The following is a 26,281-nucleotide window of genomic DNA, read 5'->3' as shown; positions in this document are numbered from 1 at the left end:
GACATATGTTCTTAACGTTTTTGAAATATTTATACTTTATACAATTGGTGAATTCAATGTATTATATTTCGATTCATTATAGAATTGATAGTGTCCACTTGATTACAAGAGATATTTATATATGTATGTGATGACGATCAATACATGAATATAAATAGTAATCATAAATTGTTCATAGTCGGTAATTATGGATGGACTCATAATTAATTAAGACTTGAACTGGATCCGTGTTAGGTTGAGATATATTGCGAGAGCCGTCGTATGCAATTGCTCTCTATCACTGTCATGGCATTTGACTCTTAAGTATGAAAAAAATATAAACTCTTTTATTAATTAATAATTACTTTGATTTGTTCGGCAGATATTTCGGGATCCTTAGGCCGACACTTTGGGTAGTTATGTAATTAATAGTTAGAGGGTTATATTTTCAATATTTGCATCATTGCTACTTGTATTTATTTTGTATTGATTATGGTTGATCACAAAGTAAATTCAAAGGCCTTCGTATATTTTTAGACAAAATGATTTATTATATATTTATTTATTTAAATTATTATTTTTTATCAAAACAAATGTTTTTTTGTGATCGAATCAGAAATAATCAATGGTACCAAAATAAATATATTAATTAAGTAGTCGGATTGATGGCTTTATTTATCCGATAACTAATTATGCATAGAGGAGTCAAAGTGCAATATTGACTTAAAGGTTATTTATTATTTAATTGGAGTTCAATTAATTTCTTTTAGTGGAGTAGAAATTGATTTACGAATTAATTGAATTTGGTCCATGAACCAGGCCAATTATTAATTAATTGTAGCCAATAAAATAATAAGCCCAAATGATTCTCACTCATAACCCAACTTGATATTGGAATCATATTAGATTTGAGACATGCGAATTAGAGATTGAGAAGGATTTGTTGTTTCCTTTTCTTTACCTTTATGTTGCCTATAAATATACATGATCTATGTATATTTTGGGGATGATTTTTGGAAGAAGGAAAAAGGAATCTATTTTCTCTCTCTAGAAAATTAGGGTTTATGTTCTTATCTAATGGAGGCTCCTACAAGCTTAATTTTCCAAGGTCATTCATAGAGGCTTATGAGTGATTCCTAAAGGCAAAACAATTACCAAGAAGATGGAGATCCAAAGGGAAGGCATCTTGCTAAGGGATCTATAATAAGTGAGAACATTCACTTTGGAGGAAAGATTTAAAGGTTTACTCAGACCTTTGATGTAAGTATTCAATCTGTTAATTGAATGATACATCATAGTTTATTTTTGCATAAAACTTGTCTCTATGTGAAGAATTAAGATTTATGAATCAAAATCCCTCAAAAAGTTTTTAAATCTAGCACGTTTCCCAACAGTGGTATCAGTGCATGGTTTGATTCATTACTAGAGATCATGTTTTTATCAAAATTCATCATTCATGGATCCAGAATTATATTCATATATATTTTTATTGATGTATGTTGATGTATGATTTAATATGTTGATATATATTGATATATGATGATGTATGTATAATTGTGAATGAATGATGATATATGTTTGGGCCATGGATGAAGCTTATAGGTTATTTGAATGTAATTTTATCTTTAGATGAATGTAATTAAGGCTTTGATTTAGCCGTTAGAAAGTTCAATGATGTAATTTAATTTTTTTCATTATATTTTAAATTGTAAATATTTTTAAAGCCATGTAATCTTTGTTAAAGGATGCTATGAAGCTTCAAGAAGGTCCAAGAAGGTTAAATTAGGCTTCATGAATTTTCTAAAATTTTTTCGGAATTTTTCGGAATTTTTCTAGAATTTGTTGGGCTTAAATTTAATTTCTGAAAATTTTTATTATTTTTCGGCGATTTTTCGGCGACCGGAGAGTCACCGGCGGCAAGGGAAGCGCCGGAGGTTGGCCAGCCAATCCAGTGCGGCTCAGTACACTAGCATACGGTGCACCCGGAATATCAGCCGTCGGATAAGATCTAGAGAGGAAAGTATATGGTGTAAGCGCCTTCAGTGGTGTTATGACTCAGCCAACAAGCTGGCGCGTGGGGAACACGCGCCAGCCAATGCCTTCTTCTCCCAGCGCGTGGAAGCGCGTGGGAGCACGTGCCACGCGCTACAGCTTCCAATCGGCGCGTGGCACGCGCTGCAAGCTCCCACCAGTGCGTGCAAGCGCGTGACACGCGCTGGGACCCTCCAAAGGCACGTCCAGGCGCGTGGAAGACCATCTGGGCTCGTTCTAAGCACTGTGTTACCTCTTCAGGTGCGTATCAACTTCCTGCAGGTGTTTCCAAGCCGACGAAGGACCCTCGCCCAATAGTTAGAGCAATTGAATGTTAAAAGCTGATTCCATTGGCCATTTAAATTGCTTCTATCTGTTATTTATTTATTTATCTGATGCATGAAATAATTAATTGTTTATTATTATTACTCATGCATTGGATCCATGATATTTATTAAAATAACTTGATTTATATTAATTAAATTATGAAAATTAATTGGATTTGATTACTAATTAATTTGAGGGTACTTATTGGGAAACGAAAAATTATTTTCGTAAATTATTTTTAAAGTGTGTCTCAAATTAAATATTAGTGAATCGTTTAAAGTCCAAATATTTTCTAAATTTAATTGAATTAAAATCAAGACGTTTTGCATGCATTATATCATGTAAATAAATAAAATGAAAACCCTAATGATGTATGATTAAAAATTGAGTAGGAGCGGGGATTTTTATACATTACCCCATGGCCTTCGTTATTAAAACCATTGTAATTAGATTTTCAAAAATAAGGCCCCACGCATGATTTGAAGAGTCTTAATATTATAAGAATGGTGGTCTCATGAAAATAAAAATATTAAATGTTCATTGTAATTAGATCTTTAAAAACAAGGCCCTACACATGATTTAAAGAGTCTAGATATAATGACAAGATATTTAATATTTTATTTATCATTAGAGTTTTAATAACGTTATACACTTAATCTAAAATCAATAGTGTTAGCTCCCCAACGGAGTGGTCTACGCTAGGTGATTTTAGAAAGGCTAAACATAATCGGGAATCATTTCATAGAGATAGACAATGCATTGTCTTAAGAGATATAGAAATGATGGGATTTGCCCGCCAATAGCAATAATGAATTTCGCCAACCGAATAAGTTATTGGCGTATTGGTTATCCGATTTTTCATGCAGTGGTTAAGGGACCCACATATTATTTTAATGGAAGTGCTCGCCTAATAGCAAATGAATTCCAACAATAGTAATAAAGAACTCATCTATCAGGATAAGTTATTGACGTATTGATGGTATGATTTATTGTGCTACAGAGTTGAGGGACTCGCATTAATTAAAAGGGATTGTTCACCAATAATGATAAAAATCTCTTATTCAATTGAGATTTATTATATTATGTGGTTAACAAACTCATTTTAATTTTAAATATGCATGATAGTATTAATAATTCACCTTGCATATTGTATGAATGCATTTATATTCAGACTAATTATGTCTAATTCATTTTATCTGCTTTCTAATTTCAATGTATGTGGACCTCTTTTATAATGACTGGAAAAGGAAACTTAGATATTTTATTCACAACGTAAGGGTACAAATTGTATTTAATACTCCTATACCTAATTGCTTTACTTTAAGATACTTAATGAGATGTTTTAGTGAGATTAGATAGGGCGTATGCCTACGTACTATGTCAGACTTGAACACCATCAAGATAGCCTAAAGATTTCTAGTAAAAGATCGTATTTTGAAAATGATTATTTTTATTTAAAAATTTAGCTGGAGATCAATAGGCCTAACTTGGGTGGTAAGTTTCAAATTGACATGATTATTGCCTTGTTGCCAAAATCGTTCGGCTCTTTTAGAGTGAACTAAATAAGGAACCAGTTTGAGTTCACACTCGTTGATATTCTTATAGAATTGGTAACAAATGAAGGGATAATCAAAAGTATGGGCGTTCCTATCAATCTAACCTACTCTATACCTTCTTCTTCTAGGCCCAAGTGGAAGGGCAAAGTAAAGAAGAAGGATGATAATAGGACTAGGCTAGCACAAAACATGGGTATCTAAAAGGTTAAAGGGAATAAGGCAGTGTATGTTGAGGGCGAAGGAAATTGTTTCTTTTGCTGCTAACTATGACACTCAAGGACGAACTGTCTAAGCAATGATGTGGCATAGGAAAGTATATATTTAATCATTGAGCCATGTTATGTGGTTGTATCTATTAATTCCTGATGGAGAGATTCTGGAGCTACTAAACATGTTTGTAATTCGTTACAAGGATTTCAGGAATCCAGAAGCCTCGATGATATGGAATATATTTGTACTTGACCTGATGTAAAGGTTGTAACTAAGTCAGTGGGAGTATTACATCTGAAATTAGAGAGTATGAGGATATTAGTATTAGAGAATTATCTTTATGCACAGAAGTTAGACGCTATCTAATTCTTGTTTCACTTATGGTTTATAAAACTGTATTGTTATTTTATAAAACTGGTTTTATAAAATTGAATAGATATGCGACTGCTTCTGGTGCATTGAAAGATGGTTAATATACTATAATATTTAACTCTTAAGATTTGCAGGATATAGAAACTAATGTTGCATAGTCTAGATTGAATGTTAAGAGAAAAATTGTTATTCCTAACTCATTGTATTTTTAGTGTCTATTATTGGGTTGTAATCAATCAAAATGAGATTCAAAGATTGGTCAAAGAAGGTTTATAACCTAGTGAGATAGAGAAGCCTAAACCAACTTGTGGATCCTGTATTGAATGATAGATAACCCTAAGGGCTTTAATCAGCTAAATGAAATAGGCATAAAGAATAAATGGAGTCGGTACACACAGACACATATGGTCTTATGAACATCCAAGCAAGATTACTCAAGTTTTGGATAAATTTATCTGATGCGACACAAGTCTTAAATTTTTGGTATATTCCAAAAGTGTCAAGACTGACGTGGAGCACAGATTAGGTAAACTTATCAAAACACTTCGATCTGATCGTGGATATGAGTATTTCTTGGGATAGTGCAAAGACTATATAGTCAATGAGGGTAAAGTGTACTAATTTTTCGCAATTGACGCTCAATGGATTGAGGTGTCAAATAGGAATAACAGAATTCTGCTTAACATAGTTAGATCTATGAACATTTATGCTACATTATCTCTTTCATTTAAGAGTTTAGCATTAATGATATCGATGCGCATTATGAACTGTATTCCATCTTAGTCTGTCTCAAGGATATCTTTTGAGCTGTGTTTTTGATTATATCTTAATTTAAATCACATGCACATATGGGGTAGTCTTGCACATGTGCGCTTGATATGGACAAGTAAGTTGGAAACAGATCATACGCATGATAAATTTGATAGCTAGTCTAAAGGCATAATGATGGATTATTTTATGATCTCAATGATACAAGTTGATTGTTTACACTCACTGTTTATCTATAGGAGAATCCTATTATGAATTACATACCTAGTAGCATAATTTTAGAGAATATGGTATGAGTACCAGATGTATCACATATGAACACACTTATTATAGAGATTAAGAATTATAGATGAATTTCCTATTGATGCGTTAGCATCATCTAGTACACAGATTCCTGCATCGGTACATTAATGTAGTGGGAGGATTATCATCTAATCCGACAGAATCATGTTTTTAGGTGAGAACGTTATGGACATCCCTGTTAAACATGAGTTGGACCTAGTAAGCTACACGGAAGCGTGAACCGATATGGATATAGATCGTTTTGGTGAGTTACTATAAAATCAGAGTTGGAATCTACGTATTCTAATAAATTCTAGGATCTTGTAGAACTTTCTAGTAGGGTGATACCTATGGAAGGCAAGTTTATCTACAAAAAGATACTATATATAGATATATATTATATACATATATAAAAAGGAAAGTAATTTATTAATTACTTTTATAGTAACTTGGGTAGTAATATTTAATCTGATGTATATGTTTTATATTTAAATAATAAAAATATATATAGATTTAATACGTGTTATGTTTTAAGATACTTTATAATATTATGGTAACTTAAGTATTATTGGATAATCCATTAATAAATAATGGAATGTGTATAATTTATTTATTTAATAAACATATACATAAATTATATACGTAACATATTTTACTTACCTTTTTAATATATATATAAAAGGGAAAGTAATTTATTAATTACTTTTATGGTAACTTGGGTAGTAATATTTAATCTGATGTATATGTTTTATATTTAAATAATAAAAATATACACAGATTTGATACGTGTTATGTTTTAAGTTATTTTATAATATTATGGTAACTTAAGTATTATTGGATAATCTATTAATAAATAATGAGATGTGTATAATTTATTTATTTAATAAAGATATACATAAATTATATACATAACATATTTTACTTACCTTTTTAATATATATAAAAGGGAAAGTAATTTATTAATTACTTTTATGGTAACTTGGGTAATAATATTTAATCTGATGCATATGTTTATTTAAATAATAAAAATATACATAGATTTGATAAGTGTTATGTTTTAAGTTACTTTATAATATTATGGTAACTTAAGTATTATTGAATAATCCATTAATAAATAATGGAATGTGTACAATTTATTTATTTAATAAAGATATACATAAATTATATACGTAACATATTTTGCTTACCTTTTTAATATTTTTATTTTTATTTTTTTTAGTTGACTTGGATTGGGAAAAGGGTTAGGGTTATTTTATTTAGCCTATAAATATATAGCTATAGGTTGTAAAAGGGGGCTAGAAATATTCACGTGATATATTCTAGAGAGAGAGTGTTAGAGAGGGAAGGAGGAAAAAGAAGGAATGAGGAGAAAAACCTTGTAGAGAGAAGATAAAAAAAGAAGAAGTTTAACTTTCGATCCAAAAGTTTAAGGCAAGTTCTTCTATCTCTTTCCCTTTGATTCATGTTTTTGTACATACCTAGGAAATTTCAGGATTTATTAAACACATAAAATTAAATAATTATGCATGTTTAATTGGATTAGAACATAGGTTTTATGAAATTAGTTCATATCTGTTCTTGTGTTATGAATTGATAAATGCATGATTTTGATTTAATTTCTGGTGTGAATTTTTACATGTTTGAATTATGTATTTTCATATTTGTGGAATGATGGAACATAGAAACATGCCTAGGATTCCTGAACATTAAATAGGAACTAGGTTTGGGTTTAAATAAATTTAAATAGACTCAATCATAATGATGCTTGCTATTTGAATGTTTTAAACAAACGAATGGATTTAATCTTTTAAAATGTTTTAGCAATTGAGATTAAATGTGTAGGATGAATTGGATATGGAGAATGCTTATTTGACGGTATAATAAAATATAATCATGTATACGATTCAGTTTGTGTAAGACATATGATATATGAAGCTTAAATAAATAATAAGTCTTTCCTATTTTGTGATAACTTGATATCATATTATCATAATTATTTTTGGATTATTTGATGTATTTCTCGTTACATCAATTGTTGGATTGTGTGGTTTAATGCACCGGTATGGAACGGTGGCATTCTAGGGACGGATTAACTTATCAGTTAAGTCCTACCTATTTTATATAAGGGAATGGATTAACTAAAATGTTAAGTCCTACTTATATTCAAGTCAGGTCAGCTGAACAAGTTTAATGACTTATGGAGGATTAATTTATTATATAAGGGAATGGATTAACTAAAACGTTAAGTCCTACTTATATTCAAGTCAGGTCAGTTGAACAAGTTGAATGACTTATAAAGGTTTAATTTATACTGGATAGAATGGTTACTAGATTTTATATATATAAGTATGTTGCCATGATATAAGCTTGAGTCTCAGGATCAGTGGTTAGGGCGCGTATATCACCAAGGATGTGTAGCTAGATATAGTGTAGTTGTGTACCCTGGTAGGTCTAGGTACTCATGCCCATTATATGTACGTTTTGCATATTGCCTACTATTCAGGTTGAGACAACCCTATAGTCTAGTGAGGTTCCTTTAGTGTGTGTGTATATATATATATATATATATATATATATATATATATATATATATATATACGGACTACTAGTTACTGTTGGATTGACTAGGATGTATACGTGTATCGGAGCTCTGCTTGAACTATAGTAGAGTAAAACTTGTTTGTGGGCCTGACCCACTATTATTTTTTAGGTGTTCATCAGAAGTAGAGGTTATTCGCACTGAGCAGGGATCAGTCTACTTCATTCTTCCGATGCTACATAAGAGTTCCTTTATGATTCAGTTTCCTGATTTAGACAGTTATTACTGATATTTGTTTAGTTTGGATTTTCTAGGGGTCCACACAGTATGGATTCCCGAGTTGTATTTTGGAGGATCAGTTGTATCAGAAGAGTTTATTAATTAATGGAAATATATTATGAGGTTTATTATTTGATTATCATTTTAGTTTTTTGTCAGCATTTTATTTATTGCTCTATATTCTTTTGTACTCTGTGTTCGTTTATTATCAATTTATTTTGATATCCTTGGGTATTCGGACATGGGCCTGGCCAACCCGCATTCGGAAATCCGGGGGTATCACAGTATAGGTTTCATTGTATTCCTTTATGGTTCGGTTTAAATCGGTCTGATGTCTATTCTTTCCGTGTTAACAGATGGTTAACGCTAGGAGAGGACGGAACCTGCAAGGGAACAGGCAACAGAGGAGAGCGGCACGTAGGCAGCTGAAGAGGGCTGAAAAGTGCGTATTTAAACCCCTTAAGCCTAGGTATTCTAGGACCTTTATCTATCTTACTTTCCCGTTTTGTATTGATTTTGTGTTATTTCCATTTTCAGGTACTTATCCCCAAAATTAGCTAACTCAAACAAATAAGAGCAGAAATGAAGTAATTCTGGGATGAATCAAAGAAAGGAGCAAACTAGAGCAAAAGGAACCAAAGGGTGAAATTTCAGCAACTTCGATCGATCTCAAGAAAAGTTCGATCGATCCAACTTCCATCGATCTCAGCACTCCAAGATAAATCCAGGCCATAATGTCATCTTCAGAGATCCCAAAAGTTCGATCGATCCAACATCATTCTCTGATCGATCGAACTTTCTTGTCCTTATCCACATGCCAGATCTTATCCAGCTGTACCACCCTACCAACCACTTTTGTCCTTTCCCCAGAAATATCTTCAAAATATCTCAAATTTGTTTTTATCTAAAAAGGCGCTGCCATTGAGGATTGATTCAGCTTCAATTCGATAGATTTTAGCCATGTTCGATCGATCTCACCCCAAGTTCGATCGATCGAACTTCCTAAATCCCAAGAAAAATCCAAATTCCAGCTCATTAAAAGTTTTCTCATATCTAATCATTAGAGGATTATTGGTGTACGAGCCCAGCTCATTTGGGGTGATTTTTGACCTACCTATATAAGGAATATGAGCCATTTTTACACATATACACATACTTAGAGAAGATAATACTTAGTAAGGAAGCAAAGGAGAGGAGGAGGCTAGAGACAGAGCAGATTTCTTCCATGGAGCTTGCACTTGAGGGTTGGAAGACATCATCCATGAGTAGCTAGACATCCTCTTGGGGCTAGAGTTAGCCCTAAGCATGCTTTCTACTTCTTGATTTATGTATTTTTGAGGGAATTTGTATTGTGATTCATGTCTTGATACTTTTATATATATAGATCTTGTTTGTTCAATGATTTATGTGGTTTAATGCTTCCAATTGATCATTTCATTATATCCATATGTCTATGTATGCTAGAATAGATGTTCATGTGTTTGTCTCTATTTCTTGTGTTATTGATGTATGTCAATGTGTATTGATGCTATAGATCTAGAGATTGTCAAGATATAGTGCTTAATGGCATGTTCTTGTGGTTTATTTGATGGTTCATACTTATTTCTTGATGGATTGTACCTTTTCCTTAGTTTAATTAGTTTAATTTCATGTCATTAGCTTAGTTGTAGTGTAGTTGTTAAATGGGAGGACAATACATGCTTGTTGTTGATGTTCCATACTTATGATAGCAAGTAACATATTTTTCTAACCTTGTGATGTGTTTGGATTGTGAGCTTAAAGAAAGGATTAATGGCTTAATTTGATATGTTGTGTTATTCACCATGTTGTTTAGACAATATATGCTTAATTTGTCATCCATGCTTATTGAAACAACCACACATACACTCTTTGTTGCAATACATGTTTTTACCCTCATTAATCATTCATTAAAGGTGTAGAAAAACTATGCTTAGTGGTGATTTCTAAACCCCAAGATCTCTCTCTCTCTCTTTCATTCTCTTAATTGCATTATCGTTTACTTTAGTTTAAATTGCATCTTAGTGTAATTCAACCACCAACCACTATTTTGATCACTCGACCTACTAACCCTAATCTTGATTCCTCAACCTAGTATGACCCTCAATCCCTTGGGACGATCCCTTCTCACTCATACTACAGAGTATAGGTGTTAAGCGATTTATAAATTTAAATTATGGTGCCCACTTGACACTAATTTCCAAACTTAAAGTGTTGTGCATTATTTTGTGCACACGCTCGGGAAGCCACCAGCAGCAGGAACACCTATAGCGTTAACTAATGGAGGAAGAGCAGCATTTGCCTGGGTTTCGGGATGATGGTCAATTTCAGGGGGAGCAGGACGGAGTTCAGCAGACTCGGGATCAGGGAGGAGATCTAGAGTATCCTCCTCACAACAACGACCTCATTGCTAGGGCTATAGAAGCTGGGGTAACAGCTGCACTTTGGAATCAGCCTCAGGTACAGCCTGCACTGTTACCAGCACCGATTGTTCAGACTGATACTTGGGAGAAGGCCAGGATTTCTTTCACAAAAGGGAGCCCACCTGAGTTCACAGGCTCCACTGATGCGAGAGCAGCTCACTAGTGAAAATAGGACATCGAGCAATATCTTCGCTTGGTTCATTGCCCGGAGGTTCAAAAGCAGATGCTTGCTACCTTCAAGCTGGTCAGAGATGTATTGTAGTGGTGGGAGTCAGTTACCACCACAGAGGAGAGAATGACATTGACTTACGATCAGTTCAGTGCGCGCTTTGATGAGAAGTACTTCCTTTATGTAGTCAGGGCAGCTATGAAGACTGAGTTTCTTAAGCTGCAGCAGAGGAACATGACAGTGGCGGAGTATGAGTAGCAGTTCACGCACTTATCTCTTTTTGCACCGAAGGAGGTGGATACAGAATAGAAGAAACGCAATAGTTTCGTTAAGGGACTGATGTGGTCTATCAAGAGAGCTATTACAGGCAGTCCAGCCTATACTACATATGCTCAGGTGGTAGACGCCGCACTACAGCAGTATCAGTTGACCGTGGACTTCAGACAGGCCAAGGGTGAGAAGCGGGGTGGCAGAGACTCTGTTAACCAGTCAGTTGAGATAGGGAATAGGAATGGACACCAACAAAATGAAAAAGGTAAATTCCTGGGACAGCAGCCTTGGAAGAAGCACAAGGGTGGTTCAGATGCTTCCAGGGATGTAGCATATGTTCAGCGACAACAGAATGGGGGACCACAAGTAAGACAAGGTCAGCCACAGGCTAACCAACAGAGGAGGCCATTTGGTACTTTCCAGGGTAGTTGCTGTACTTGTAGAGAGTATGGTGATACCTCCAGGCAGTGTCCTAGAGCCAGACAGGGACAGGGACAGCATGTGCAGCAGGGGTAAAGGGCGCCAGTGCCTCTGCTGGCTCCATAGGTTCCATGGATTCAGGGATAGACATATCCGGCTTTACCGGCACCGCTGCAGCCTCAAGGATAGGCACCGCAATAGCTACATTATGGCAGGGTGTACAACCCCATACCACAGGATATGCAGGCACCTTCCATGGACGTGTTTTATTTGATATAGGTGCTACACACTCATTTGTAGCTAGATCTTTTATTGCTTTGTCTGGGATGACAACACGGGTATGCAGTATACCTTAGGGTATTTCTACACTGTTGGGCGATACAGCTATTTTACATGAGAGTGATGGGCCTGTGACACTAGATATTGGCAGACTCAGATTTCTAGCCAATCTTTTGGTCCTGGATATACACACTTATGATGTGATATTTGGGATGGATTGGTTATCTCATTACCATGCCCAAGTTAATTATTTTGATAGGTCTATTATGTTTACCATACCTGGTCAGGATATGTACGTCGTCGCTATGCCACATTCGAGCAGGGTCACTAGCACCTATTTACTTCATATGGTGGAGGAAACGGAGGACTACTGTATCATTGGATAACATACCAATTGTACAGGATTTCCCAGATGTATTTCAGGAGATTCCAGGGTTGCTGCCTAGTCGCGAGATCGACTTTGTGATAGACTTAGCTCCAGGCACTACGCCTATTGCTAGGGCACCGTATAGGATGGCACCAGTGGCAATGCAAAAGCTGAGGGATCAGTTTCAGCAATTACTCAGCTAGGATTTTATTTGTAGGAGTACTTCACCCTAGGGAGCACCAGTTCTGTTTGTGAAGAAGAAGGATGGTTCACTTTGGCTGTGTATAGATTACAGGGAGTTGAACAAGGTTACTATTCGTAATAAGTATCCTTTGCTCAGGATTGATGATTTTATTTGATCAGTTGAGGGGAGCTATCTATTTCTCTAAGATTGATCTGCGGTCTAGATATCATCAACTTCGGGTTAGGGAGCAGGATGTTCCGAGGATAGCGTTTCTCATAAGATGCGGATCTTATGAGTTTCGAGTGATACCGTTTGGGTTGACTAATGGACCAGCGGTTTTCATGGATTTAATGAACAGAGTCTTCAGGGCTTACTTGGATCAATTTGTCATTGTCTTCATAGACGACATTTTGATTTACTCAAGGTCGGAGGTCGATTATGCTAGACATCTTCGGATAGTCTTGCAGACGCTTCGTAAGCATCAGTTGTATGCCAAGTTTGAGAAATGCGACTTTTTGCAGCGGGAGGTGAAATTTCTAGGTCATGTGGTGTCGGAAAGGGGAATAGCGATGGATCCAGCCAAGGTTTCAACAGTGGTTGAGTGGGGACAGCCTACTTCACCTACTGAGATTCGGAGTTTCCTCAGTTTGGTAGGATATTACAAGAGGTTCATCTATGGGTTCTCAAAGATAGCGGGACCACTCACTCATCTGACTAAAAAGGGTGTACGGTTCGTGTGGGATGAGCATTGTCAGAAAGCTTTTGATGAGCTGAAAACTAAGTTGACTTCTGAACCAGTTTTGTCTACCCCACAGAGCAGGATAGAGTATCTTGTCTACACAGATGCTTTTTTGCAGGGTCTTGGACGTGTTTTGATGCAGGAGGAGTGACCGATTTCGTATGGATCTCGAAAACTTAAGCCTCATGAGCTTAATTATCCAACACATGATTTAGAATTAGCAACTGTGGTCTTTGCCTTACGCATTTGGACGCATTATCTGTTGGGTGAGTCCTTCAGATTATTTAGCGATCACAAGAGTCTGCAATATTTGTTCACTCAGCGAGAGCTGAATATGAGACAGCGCAGATGGTTGGAGTATGTGAAAGATTATCACTTTTCTATACAGTACCATCCAGGAAAAGCGAATGTGGTGGCGGATGCACTCAGTCGCCGACCTGTAGGTAGTCTTTCTGTTCTATTCACTTCTGAGTGGATTGCTTTGAAGATGGTGGATGAGTTGTCGGAGGCTTTTATGGCTTGCATGGTGGTTACACTTTCTATCATTCACAAAGTTTTGAAGGCACAAGTCACGGATCAGCAAGGCATTGACAAAGTTGCTGCGATAGCTTCCGGAGAGGTTCCATTTTACTATGTTGGGGCTGATAGAGGTTAGAGGTATAAGGGATGGTTAGTGGTACCTTCTGCTGATGAGTTGAGGAAAGATGTGACAATTGAGACTCACCACTCTGAGTTTTCTATTCATCCAGGAGGAGACAAGATGTATCAGGATATGAAGCGGTAGTTTTGGTGGGCAGGTATGAAGAAAGACATTACTATTTTTGTCTCTCGATGTAGTACTTGTCAGATAGTCAAGATTGATCATCAGAGGCCGCCAGGAGCTCTACAGCCACTGCCGATACCGGAATGGAAATGGGAGAACATTTCTATGGATTTCGTAGAGGGATTGCCTAATTCTTTCAAGGATCACAATTCCATTTGGGTCATCATGGACAGATTGACGAAATCAGCTCATTTCTTGCCGATTCGCACTGACTTCACTTCGGAGCAATTGGCGAGACTTTACATTACAGAGATTGTAAAATTGCATGGAATTCTATTGTCTATTATATCGGACAGGGATTCGAGCTTTGTGTCAGGATTCTGGGAGAGTTTTCAGCAGGCTTTGGGTACAGAGTTGCATCTTAGCACTGCCTATCATCCTCAGACTGATGGACAGACTGAGCGGGTTAATCAGATCATGGAGGATATGCTTCGTTCGTGTGTTTTTGATTTCAAGGGCCACTGGGACGATTATTTGCCACTTGTGGAGTTTTCATATAACAATAGTTTCCAGAAGACTATTGGGATGGCACCATTTGAGGCATTGTATGGCCAACCGTGTCGATCATCTGTTTGTTGGTTGGAGGTTGGTGAGAGCAGATTCTGGGGTCCTGAGTTCTTTAAGGATACTTCTGAGAAGATTGCTCTTATTAGGGATCGCGTGCGCACTGCCCAGAGTAGGCAGAAGAGTTATGCAGATCGTCGTACTCGTGCATTGGAGTTTCAGGTTGGAGATCAGGTTTTGCTCAAAGTGTCTCCTATGAAGGGTGTTATGCGCTTTGGGAAGAAAGGGAAGTTGGCTCCGCGATTTTTCGGTCCATTTATAATTACGGATCGAGTTGGAGTTGTCGTTTATCGGTTGGCACTTCCGGATAATTTGGATCGCGTACACAACATTTTCCATGTTTTCATGTTGCGAAAATTTCTGCGAGATGAGGATCGGTATCAGCATATCGAGTTGCAGCCGGATCCAACTTATTTGGAGCCACCGTGTCGTATTGTCAACTGTCGGGATCAAATCCTTCGTAATAAGGTTATCCCTTTGGTACAGGTTCAGTGGAGTCATCACAATGAGGCTGAATTTACTTGGGAACGGGAGGATGTCATTCGCTCGCAGTTTCCTGAAATATTGGAAGAAGGTAAGAGCGAATTCCGAGGACGGAATTCCTTTTGTTAGGGGGGAAGAATGTAATACCCCTAATTTTAAAATGATAGGCTCGGTAGTTTATTTTGTGGTTTTATTGTAATTTGTGCAATTGTATGTGTTTATTTGGCTATTTGCTTATTTTTTTTCTCTATTGGTGATTAATGGAATTAATTGGAGTATTTGTTTTATTTAAGCAAATTATTTAATTGGTTTGATTTAACTGTGCAATTGTATTTTAGGCTTAATTATTTAATTATTTGATGTAATTGTCTTCTTGAAATTATTGTGTTCCTGTAATTGAATTAATTGGTAAATGATTTAATTAAGTATAAATTGATTTTCTAGAATTATGTAAATACGTTAGGGGGTTTAAGTTAGGGTTTGGTTATTTGTCTGCACCTTGTAGCCGACTTAGATTTCCCTCATGTATTAGGACTACGTTTAGGGTAAAACTTGTGCGTCCATAAATGTATGTGTTAGGGTTCTACCTAGGGTTTTAGAACCATATTCACGATATAGTAAAGGCAGCACTCAGTTTGGAGAAGTCTAGGAAGAAACAGAGAGGGCAAACAGAGTGTTCGCCGGAGAAGTGAGAAAGACATCGGTGTAAGGCAAGTTCTAACCACCCTCTTTCCTTTTTTCTCATGTTCTTTGCATGCCTAAGCAGTTCCAGGAACTATTAATCATAAGAATTAATTAGTTATACATGTTCAAAACTTTTTAAAAATAGTATGTGTTGAAACAATCTGTAAGTTGCTAGTTTCGTGCTTGACTGTATATATATTCTTGTTTTAAATTATGATTAATCAATGCATGAAGGAGTTAGATGGATCTTCTCTGGTTAGGTCTGAACATAATTAAAACCATTAGGGATTATAACAGAGAGGGACGGAATCAACAGAATTAACCGGAGACGAAGTAGGTGAAGAAATGAGGCAAAGTTGAAGAGAGCAGGCTCTCTTTGTGAAAGGGGCGGCTCCATGGGATCATGGAGCCGGCTCTATATGTCTTGGAGGTGGCTCCAAGTGGGTTGGAGCCGGCTCCATCTTGTTTAGAGGCGGCTCCAACTTGTTGGAGACGTCTCTCTCTAGGGTTTTGTAGTTTTGGTTGGATTCTGCGAGTTTTGGGCCGCTGTGGTTGAATTTTTAAAGGTCCAGGTTGAAATAGGAGTTGATCTGGGTGTGTGCAGTCATGTCTAAACTCTTAATGAAGATTCAGAACGTATGGTAATACATAATATACCATAGGAAGTAAACATAGAAAACAATGGAAGACTCTGCAGAAAGTTTGTAAAATTGGCTTGGTTGCGAATGATTCAAGTTGTCTACTTATAAATTGGTAATTGACTTATGAAGTTTATGGTTTAAATCATGTCGCAGTGTTATAAAAATAAGCATGCCAATTGAAATGATTCTCTGCTATGGTTAATGGGAACTTAGTTGCTAATTATACAGTTATGCAGTATTATATCTTATTAAGTTGCTGGATATCGTAGAACTATTCTAAGTGAGCATGTAAATTCTGATATTGTTAATTTTATGCTCATAGTGGATCATAGGATGGATTATACCTATTCTCTGTATTTTAAAATTATTGGAGAACCATGTATCGATAAGACCAAACCGAAAATAAATTGAAGTGCTAAAGGACCCTTTGTGAGCTCTTTCTTAACTCAATCTCTAGTAAATCATCGGCCCGTGTAGAGGCTTATATTTCAATTCTTAGATAAATCGTGAGCCCACATGGAGGCAATTTACTTTTCTTGCATATTGTTGATAGCATGGAAGTATGGGAACGTTGTATGTAGAGGAAGTTTGTTAATTGTTGATTTGTTGTGAAGGTGAAGTGTTTGTCATTATTGCTTGTTGTGTTGCATTGTGCATGCATGGTCGTAGATCATTGAGACCCACTCTTGTCCCTCTAAATTTTTATCTTGAATCCTTTGTTCGAAACCCTAGGGGAAGAAGAAGTTCTAGTTAATCCATTTCATCAATGGAAAGACATAATGAGGACCATGTGGAGGACCTTGGTCACATAGACCAACAAAGCATTCTCCACCCCAATGTGCATCATGATAACATACAAGTACCATTAGGTATGCCGAGGCCATTTCGTTCATCCACCACAACAACAAGGCCAAGTTCCATTGGGAATGCCAAGGCCAATCTATGCTCCACCACCTCCCATCATTCAAGGCAATCAAGGTGCCCATATTGCACCTCCAATTGCTAATCCTCCCCTTGCTTTAAGAGATCACTATGTGCCTAATGAATACAATGCACCCACATGCATTCAATTGCCACCATTTAGAGCACACCACTATGAGATTAAACCACAAACCATTCAAATGCTTCCTAACTATCATGGACTTCCAAGTGAAGAACCTTACAAGCATTTGGATGAGTTTCATAAAGTATGTTCCACCGTGAGATACACGGACATGCCGGAAGAGGTCTTAAGGCTTAAACTTTCTGCATTCACCCTTAAAGATAAGGCAAAATATTGGTTTAACAATCTTAGACCTTTTTCAATAACTTCTTGGGCAGAAATGCAACAAGAGTTCTTGAAGAAGTACTATCCGGTTTCTAAAACCAATGCCATGAGAACCTCAATCCAAGAGTTTTCACACGGGGATGGGGAAATGTTCCATGAGGCATATGAAAGATTCAATGAATTGCTTAGGAAGTGTCCACATCATGACATGCCCAAATGGCAATTAGTTCAATATTTCTTTGAGAGCTTATCGGAAAATTACAAGGGCATGGTTGATGCTTCCATGGGTGGCTCTTACATTGATAGGCATGAGGATGACGTGTGGCGTCTTTGTGAGAGCATGAGTGAAAATTCTTTGCATTGAACTTTATCTTCTAAGAATGGTAGGAATTCAAGTGGAAGGAAGAGTGTTGGCTTACATCAAGTCGACCATTCCAATGAAATAGCCACCGAGATGAAATCCTTATCTCAAAGGTTTGATCAATTTTTGATCAACTAAAACTCGGCAAATCAAGTATCTTCCATCCCTAACCATTCCGATCTTGCATCCAATGAGACATGTATGACTTGTTCAAGTGTTTTACATTCTACTTCCAATTGTCCCCATGGACATGTGTAAAGTGAGCATCATGAACAAGTCAATGCAACTTTTGTTAATCAAGGGAACAACCCTTATGGCAATCATTATAATTCTAGTTGGAGGAATCACCCGAATTTCTCTTGGAAGGCTCAAACCTTCCCTAAGGTGGTTTCCAAGGGAAATATGTTCCACCTCCAATGCAAAGCCAAGGTTCCCAATGATATAGGCCATTTCAATCACAAGGAAACCAATTCTCTAATTCTCATTTTCCTAATCAACCATCATATGCTCAAGGAAATGCTAGGAGTCCCGCTTTTGAAGAGAAAGTTTTCACCGCTCTAGGCACTCTAGAGACGAATACTTAATTTCTTCATTCCCATTCTCAATCCACTACTAAGTTAGAAACCCAAGTAGGGCAAATAACTAGTACTTTGAATGCTAGAGAGAAAGCGAAAATGCCTTTGAATGCCCCACAAAAGCAACAATGTGTTGTGGCGACTCATTCCTTATCGGAAGGTCACACATTAGAGCATGTCAATGCAGTGACAACCTTGAGAAGTGGGAAGATTGTGGACAACCAAGTGGGTATGTCCAATGAAGAGAGTGAACCGGTGCAACCACAAGATGACACCCGTCCCGTTTCTTATCATATTCTTCCTTCATTGCATATGCATGATTTTTCAAATGAGAATATCTTGAAAAGTGATTTTGAAAAGAAAAATTTGCAAAATGATTTCAAAACTTCTTGTGTTGAAGAGATTTCAAAGAAAATTTTTGAAAAGGTTTTTGAGCTAAGAGCTCCATTTCCGGATGCCTTAAAAGGATCCATTTCAACTACCAAGCAAAAGGCCAAAGCAAATGAAATAATGGATGTGTTTAGGCAAGTGAAAGTCAATCTTCCACTTTTGGATGCAATTAAGCAAATTCCAGCTTATGCCAAGTTCTTAAAAGACTTATGCACCCAAAAGAGGAAGAACAAAAGCCAAGCACCTAGGAAAATGGTCATAACCGATCAAGTAATCTCAATTTTGCAGCATAACACTCTTCCGAAGTTTAAAGACCCCGGTTCACCTACCATTTCATGTATCATTGGAGATTATATCATTAATCGGGCTCTTCTTGACCTAGGAGCAAGTGTTAACCTTCTTCCATACTCGGTATATGTCAAATTAGGCTTAGGAGACTTGAAACCGACGTCGGTGGTTTTGCAACTTGCCGACCGATCCATTAAAAAGCCTAGGGGTATCATTGAGGATGTATTGATTAAGATTGATAAATTCTTCTTCCCCATTGATTTCGTTGTCATTAACACGGAACCGGTCCCAAATCCTAAGAGCCAAATTCCCATTATCCTTGGTTGTCCTTTCTTGGCAACCGTAAATGCCAACATAAATTGTAGGACAGGGATAATGAAGATCTCATTTGGCCACATGAAGGTGAAGTTGAATATCTTCAATCCAACCCCCAATTCATTTGGCAAGTATGAATAAGCTAATGTTGTGGAAAAATGTCATAACCATGAATGTGAAGAAATAGAGTCTTTACTTGAAACCAAAATTCTAAAAAGCTCATCTTCAACCTTGAAACCAAAGAAAGTTGTTTCAAAGTCTTGTTTTGAAAGGGCATGGAAGCCCAAAGATTGTTATGACCAAGGACCGAAAACATCTTTTGAGCTTAATCCAACAAGTTCCTTAAATAACCATTTGTTGGGTGGAGTTCAAAACACTTATCACCCCATCAAGGAGGGGATGCACTATAAGATGTTTGATCCAGGCTAAAAGAGCCCAACGTCTTTCTAGAGACGTTAAAAACTAGCAAGACATTTCGTAGGGTGTCAAAACCCTATTCCTCCCTCATTTCTATCTTTAATTTCATTTCTTGCGAAGTCTAGATATTGGCTTTGGGTTCATATGCATTGCTAGGAACTGTGAATAGGATTGTATGCACTTTTTTGTTGAAATTGAGCATTTTGCATAAGTTCGATCGATCGAACTTCCCACCTGCATCATACCTGCATCCAAATCACTCTCTGTCCAATTATTCGAACAAAACCTGCATATTTCAGCTCTCTGTCCCATCGTTCGAACTTGTTCCTAGATCGATCTTTAGTTCTTCAATCGATCCAACTTTATCTTGGATCGATCTACAGTTCCAACACTTAGAAAAATTTTGAACCTGCATCCAAAAGCCTCTCTGTCTCATCGATCGAACATTTCTTCAAATCTTTGCATTCTCGATCGATCGAAAGTATTCTGAGATCGATCTTAAAGAAATTGATCTTTGTTCTTTGATTTTCAATTTTGACTTTGTTTTGACTCTGTTTTAAATTCTTAATTTCAAAAAAAAAAATTTAATAAATAAATAAAAATAAAAATATTTTATTATTTAATTATTATTGTCAATTTTATTTTCCAAAAATATATATATATATAATATAAATAAATAAATATTTTTCAAAAATCCTAAAAATACTTTTACTTTTATTTATTTTATTTATTTTTATTTTTCAAAAATCCTAAAAATATTTTGTCACTTAAGAGGAGAGATCGATGTCAGTTCGATCGATTTGAGGATTCAGTTCGATCGATCGAACTGGCAAGGGAATGTTTTTAAAAATTGATTCAGGGTCATTCGATCGATTTCACAAGAATCGATCTCAAACCCTCGTTTCTCCCTTCCTTGCTGCATACAACTTTTCTCCACCTCCAGCGAGACTCTTGGGACCATCCCAAGCGTCGAATCTCTCTCTCTCTTCTCGGATCTAGGATCTCATCTTCATCACACCTTCTCTCTTGATTTCGGTAAGATTCGAGATCTCACATGTGAGTTCGAGCTTAGATTTGATAAATACATGCTCTAATTGTTAGATCTATGTTGTTTTGATGATGCATATCGCCATTGATGAAGCTTCGAACCTCTGTGTATGTATATGTATATATATGTATATATGTTTTGAATATGTTCTTGATTTTATTTGATTTTGGGGGTAATGGGCCTAACCAAGTGACCCAATATGTTGATTTGTTGTGTAGATGGGCCCACGACCATATTTGTGAAGGCCCCGTGCCATCCACGTCACAAATCTATGACTTTTCGAGTTTCACCTCACAGTTCGATCGATTGAACTTTTTATTCGATCGATCTGTAATAGATCGATCTCACTTATTCTCGATCGATTGAACTTGCATCGATCTCACATTTTTGTGATTGATCGAACTTCACAGATATACTTCACACATTTCACACATCATCTCTTGTGTTTTATGCTATCTCATACATGCCCAATGCCTGTGTTTTCCACATTGGATGCATTCCATACTTAAACTGTCTAGCATGCTTCACATCATGTCACTCATTCCTTGTCGCTTGCCTAGATTCATGTTCCTTATCTATTTTGTCTATCCTATTTAACATACATAATTCTATAAATTGTGCTTTAGTTCTTTATACCGACACTGACTTCTTTTTTGCAAGTTTTCCTTTTATTTTTACAGGCCATGGCTAGGGTCAAGACTGTAGCTTGCTGACACTATCACCGCAGGGCCAGGCAGAGTTTAGACGATGAGGCAGGTCCATCTCTAGCCCAGGACCCCATTCAGGAGGATCAAGCAGAGCCCACTCCACCTCCGTCTCCAGCTGATAGTCGACTATAGTCTTTAGCCGAGGCATCCTTTTCACAGGCTGACGCTGAGATTGAGCACATACCATCTCCATCACCATCGCCAGCTCAGCCAGCCCAGCACTTAAACCGGCCATTACCTAGATACTCCCACCTTCGGGTGGTGCATGAGTCGGTCTTTGACATAGACTACTTCTCCCTGTCTGTTCTTACTCGAGCAGCATATGACGATATAGACCAGAGGGGCATCTCAACCATACTAGCCCCTATCACATACCCAGTATACCCATGGTTGGTCCGGATGTTCTTCCAAAACCTTCGACCTGCCCCGAGTAACCTGGCTGAGCTGTGGACTACCATTGATGGCCACCCTATCAGTATCACGGTGGACACTCTTTCCTGATCCTACCATTGTCCACACATCTGCCCTCCCAATCTCCAGGATACCTATCCTACTCTATGGAGGCCCACATATGCAGACATGGCCGTTTTACTCACAAGTCACTATGCCGGTGGTGAAACCTTCGCCACCTGGACTTATTTGCCAGATGACTTGTGGTTCTTCGATTCGGTGCTATACCGAAATATTTTTATGGCCGGCCACAAGAAGCAGAGGCGCGACGACTATCTTACAGCTCTATACGCTTTCTATACAGGGCAGTGGCTATCCGTTCTTGCGCTCATCTGGAGTGTGATGATGAAGCTATATGTTGACTATATCAGCAAGGCCAAGCCCAAAAGGGCTAAGTATCTCCCATTCGGCCATCTCATCACACAGATTCTGAGAGACCAGCACTATCCCTTCCAGCCACGGGAGCATACTGAGTCCGGGGCCTGTTCATTTAAGAAAAGAGCTACAATGCTCTTATCAAGAGTCTGCGGGATGACACTGCTGAGGCAGCTGAGGAGTTAGAGTTATAGGAGATGGAGCAGGCAGCAGCAGCAGCACAGGTGGCGGATGATATACCAGTCGATCCACCTGCCATGTACATGGATATTGATTTAGAGCAGCCTGCAGAGGACCAAGAGCATTACTCTCCGGCTGGGTCGCCCATTCATGATGAGGAGTAGGCTCAGGATCATCATTCTCCCACTCCAACGGTACCTAAGGCTCCAGCACAGACACCCGGCTTTGGAGGATGCTGTAGTATCTACCAGCGCCGACACGGTCCTTATCCAAGAGGATGTTGTCTCCATCCGAGCTGACATTACACCTCTCCGTACCGATGTCATGGCTGTGTTGCGAGACTTATCTCGAGATATCCGCGGAGCACGCCCTGCCCATCTTACCTCCTCTTCCTAATCTTTCTATCCCTTTACTCCTGTCATTTTATATATCTAAGATGCATTATAACTGTTACTCTATTTTTGCGGCCAGTCTGTTGGCCCTGATACTTGTGTTATGATGTATATTATTTCTGTTTATACATGCTATATGTTGGATGTCATACCTTGTATTGATATATCTGTTTGTGATTGACTCCATCAGGTATATCCCAGTGATTTCAGTGAGAGAGAGTACTGCCCAAAATTTTCAGGACCACCCTTATACCTCTCTATATTTTCAGTTGCTATCCCAATTACACTTACATGTCCACTATGTATTGTTATTATCCCTTTTGTTATCTGATGAGTTTTATCCAAGTGCCAAATTTTCAGGACCACAGTTAATCCCAAGTTTGGGGGGGCTATGCCACCTACTTTAGATACTTCTGTTCCAGCTATTCTTTGTTATAGTTGCACTAGTATACTCTTTCCTTTTGTTCTCTTTGCACATTGAGGACACTATGCCATTTAAGTTTGGGGGTAATAGTGTGATTTGCAGTGTTTGCTTTAAATTCAAATTTTTTAGCATGACTTGTGTATTTGAGGGATTTTCTATGATTAGTCCACAACTAGCTATGATTTTGATCTTTTGAGGACTATATTGCTTAGAATTTAAAAATTACTTGACTTGAGAGTCTAATACTCCTTGTATGCCTTGTGGATGCCATTTAGGAGTAAATTTTTCGAAAGATTGATATCTTGCTTGCACTTGTAGTCCACATCATCATGATTTTGTGATTGTTTTGAGATTCACTTTAGGATTCTACACTAGCACAGGCGCACACTAGCATTCATTTGTGGGGTACATGCTTTGTTAATTATTGAATTGGTTATATTCCAATTGGGCTAGTAGTGCATTGAAAGCTTTCATTCTTGATAAAGGTGTATAATAAGCCCTTTTCACTAAGTAGCCGGGATTCTAGCCTCATCAAGCACTGAACTTCTCGCGCCAAAAGGTGGAGGGCCCAAACCCTAGGTTAAAAATTGAACTTAAAAAAATAAAAAAAATAAAAAAAAAAAGTTAGAAAAGCAATAAAAAGTGAGGACTTCTCTCAAAAGGTGAGAACTGGGAAATGATTAGATGGATGTTGTTTTGATTTGTAACTTAGTTGATTTGAGCTTGTAAGTCCTTAGGGGTGTTTGAACACCAAGTGCCTTAAAGCCGTCTGGTTTGAGAGTCATTGACCTAATGCTCGACCTCATGGATCGCTAGAAAGCTTAATAGATCAACACTTTGCACCATGCTTCCATCTTTGATCCTAAAAAAATAATAATAATAAAAAATAAAAATAAAAATAAAAATCGAGTGGAAAGAATAAGAGCACCTAGTTGAATAAAGCTTTAATAAAAAGTCCACTTTTTGTCTCGATGATCGGTACTAGATTTATGTGCTAGTTTGAGGGTAAGGATGTGATCATTTCTTTAGTTGGCTAAGATAGCAACATATTTGATGCTGGTCCACTCAAAAAGGATTCTGGAGTTGTTTTGATTTTCATGATCATTTTCTTGATGTGTGGAGGACCATACTTGTTTGCTTAATGTTGAGATTTTGGGAGATTGCTTGGAAATGTTTGAAAAGTAACATACTTAAGTTAGTTTTCTCCCAATGCTTGTTTGCAATATTAGTGGGTACCATTTCTGGAAACTCTCACGAGACTTCACTTGTCCACTAGGGGTAACCTAGGGATTTAAAAGGCTTGTTGCATATGCTAAATGTAATCGTGCTCCCTACGAAAGTGGCGTTATCCATTTATTGCTTTATAGTTCATAGTTGTATAGTTGTTCATTTCATTCCTTTACTTTCTAGTTCATTGCTAGGAACTAGCAATATTTAAGTTTGGGGGTGTGATGAGCGCTGAAAAGTGCACATTTAAACCCCTTAAGCTTAGGTATTCTAGAACCTTTATCTATCTTATTTTTCCGCTTTAGATTGATTTTTTATTATTTCCATTTTTAGGTACTTATCCCTAAAGTAAGCTAACTTAGCCTAATAAGAGCAGAAATGAAGCAATTATGGGATGAATCAAAGAAAGGAGTAAAGTAGAGTAAAAGGAAGCAAATGGTGGAATTTCAGCAACTTCGATCGATCTCAAGAAAAGTTCGATCGATCCAACTTTCATCGATCTCAGCACTTCAAGATGGATCCGAGCCATGTTTGTCCCAATTCAAAGATCTCAAAGTTCGATCGATCCAACTTGATTATCTGATCGATCAAACTTTCTTGTCCTTATCCACATGCTAGATCTTATCCAGCTGTACCACCCTACCAACCACTTTTGTCCTTTTTCCCAAAAATATCTTCAAAATATCTCAGATTTGTTTTTATCCAAAAAAGCGCCGCCATAGAGAATCGATCCAGCTTCAATTCGATAGATCTCAGCCATGTTCGATCAATCTCACCACAAGTTCGATCGATCGAACTTCCCAAATCTGAGAAAATCCAAATTCCAGCTCATTAAAAGTTGTCTCATATCCAATCATTGGAGGAATATTGGTGTAAGAGCCCAGCTCATTTGGGGTGATATTTGACCTACCTATATAAGGAATATGAGCCACTTTTTAAGAGAGACTTTTGATATACTTGGGAGGCACAATATTGATATTCTTAGTAAGAAAGAAAAGAAAAAAGAAGCTAGAGACACAAGCTTGGAGTTTTTCCATCAACCAAGAAGAGGAGCAATCTCTACCATGGAGTTAGCCCTTGAGGGTTGGAGGACACGATCCATGAGTGGCTAGACGTCCTCTTGGGGCTAGAGTTAGCCCTAAGCATGCTTTCTACATCTTGATTTATGCATTTTTGAGGGGATTTGTATTGTAATACATGTTTTGACACTTTTATATATACAGATCTTGTTTATTCAATGATTTATATGGTTTAATGTTTCCAATTGATCATTTCATTCTATCCATATGTCTATGTATGCTAGAATAGATATTCATGTGTTTGTCTCTATTTCTTGTGTTATTGATGCATATCTATGTGTATTAATGCTATAGATCTAGAGATTGTCAAGACATAGTGCTTAATGGAATGTTTTTGTGGTTTATTTGATGGTTCATACTCATTTCTTGATGGATTGTA

General features: G+C 37.2%; 1 pseudogene; it reads right to left on the bottom strand.

The window, feature by feature from the left end:
* Nucleotides 1-17,785: 17,785 nt before the first annotated feature.
* Nucleotides 17,786-17,884, bottom strand: LOC132275795 (small nucleolar RNA R71; annotated as a pseudogene).
* Nucleotides 17,885-26,281: the final 8,397 nt, after the last annotated feature.

This window comes from Cornus florida, unplaced genomic scaffold (genome assembly GCF_030987335.1).
Source record: "Cornus florida cultivar Cherokee Brave unplaced genomic scaffold, ASM3098733v1 CherokeeBrave_3.0.0_Hap2_Chr09, whole genome shotgun sequence".
NCBI classification, from domain to species: Eukaryota; Viridiplantae; Streptophyta; class Magnoliopsida; order Cornales; family Cornaceae; genus Cornus; species Cornus florida.
The sequence above is the reverse complement of the archived record's forward strand: the minus strand, read 5'-3'. Positions and strand labels throughout refer to the sequence as shown.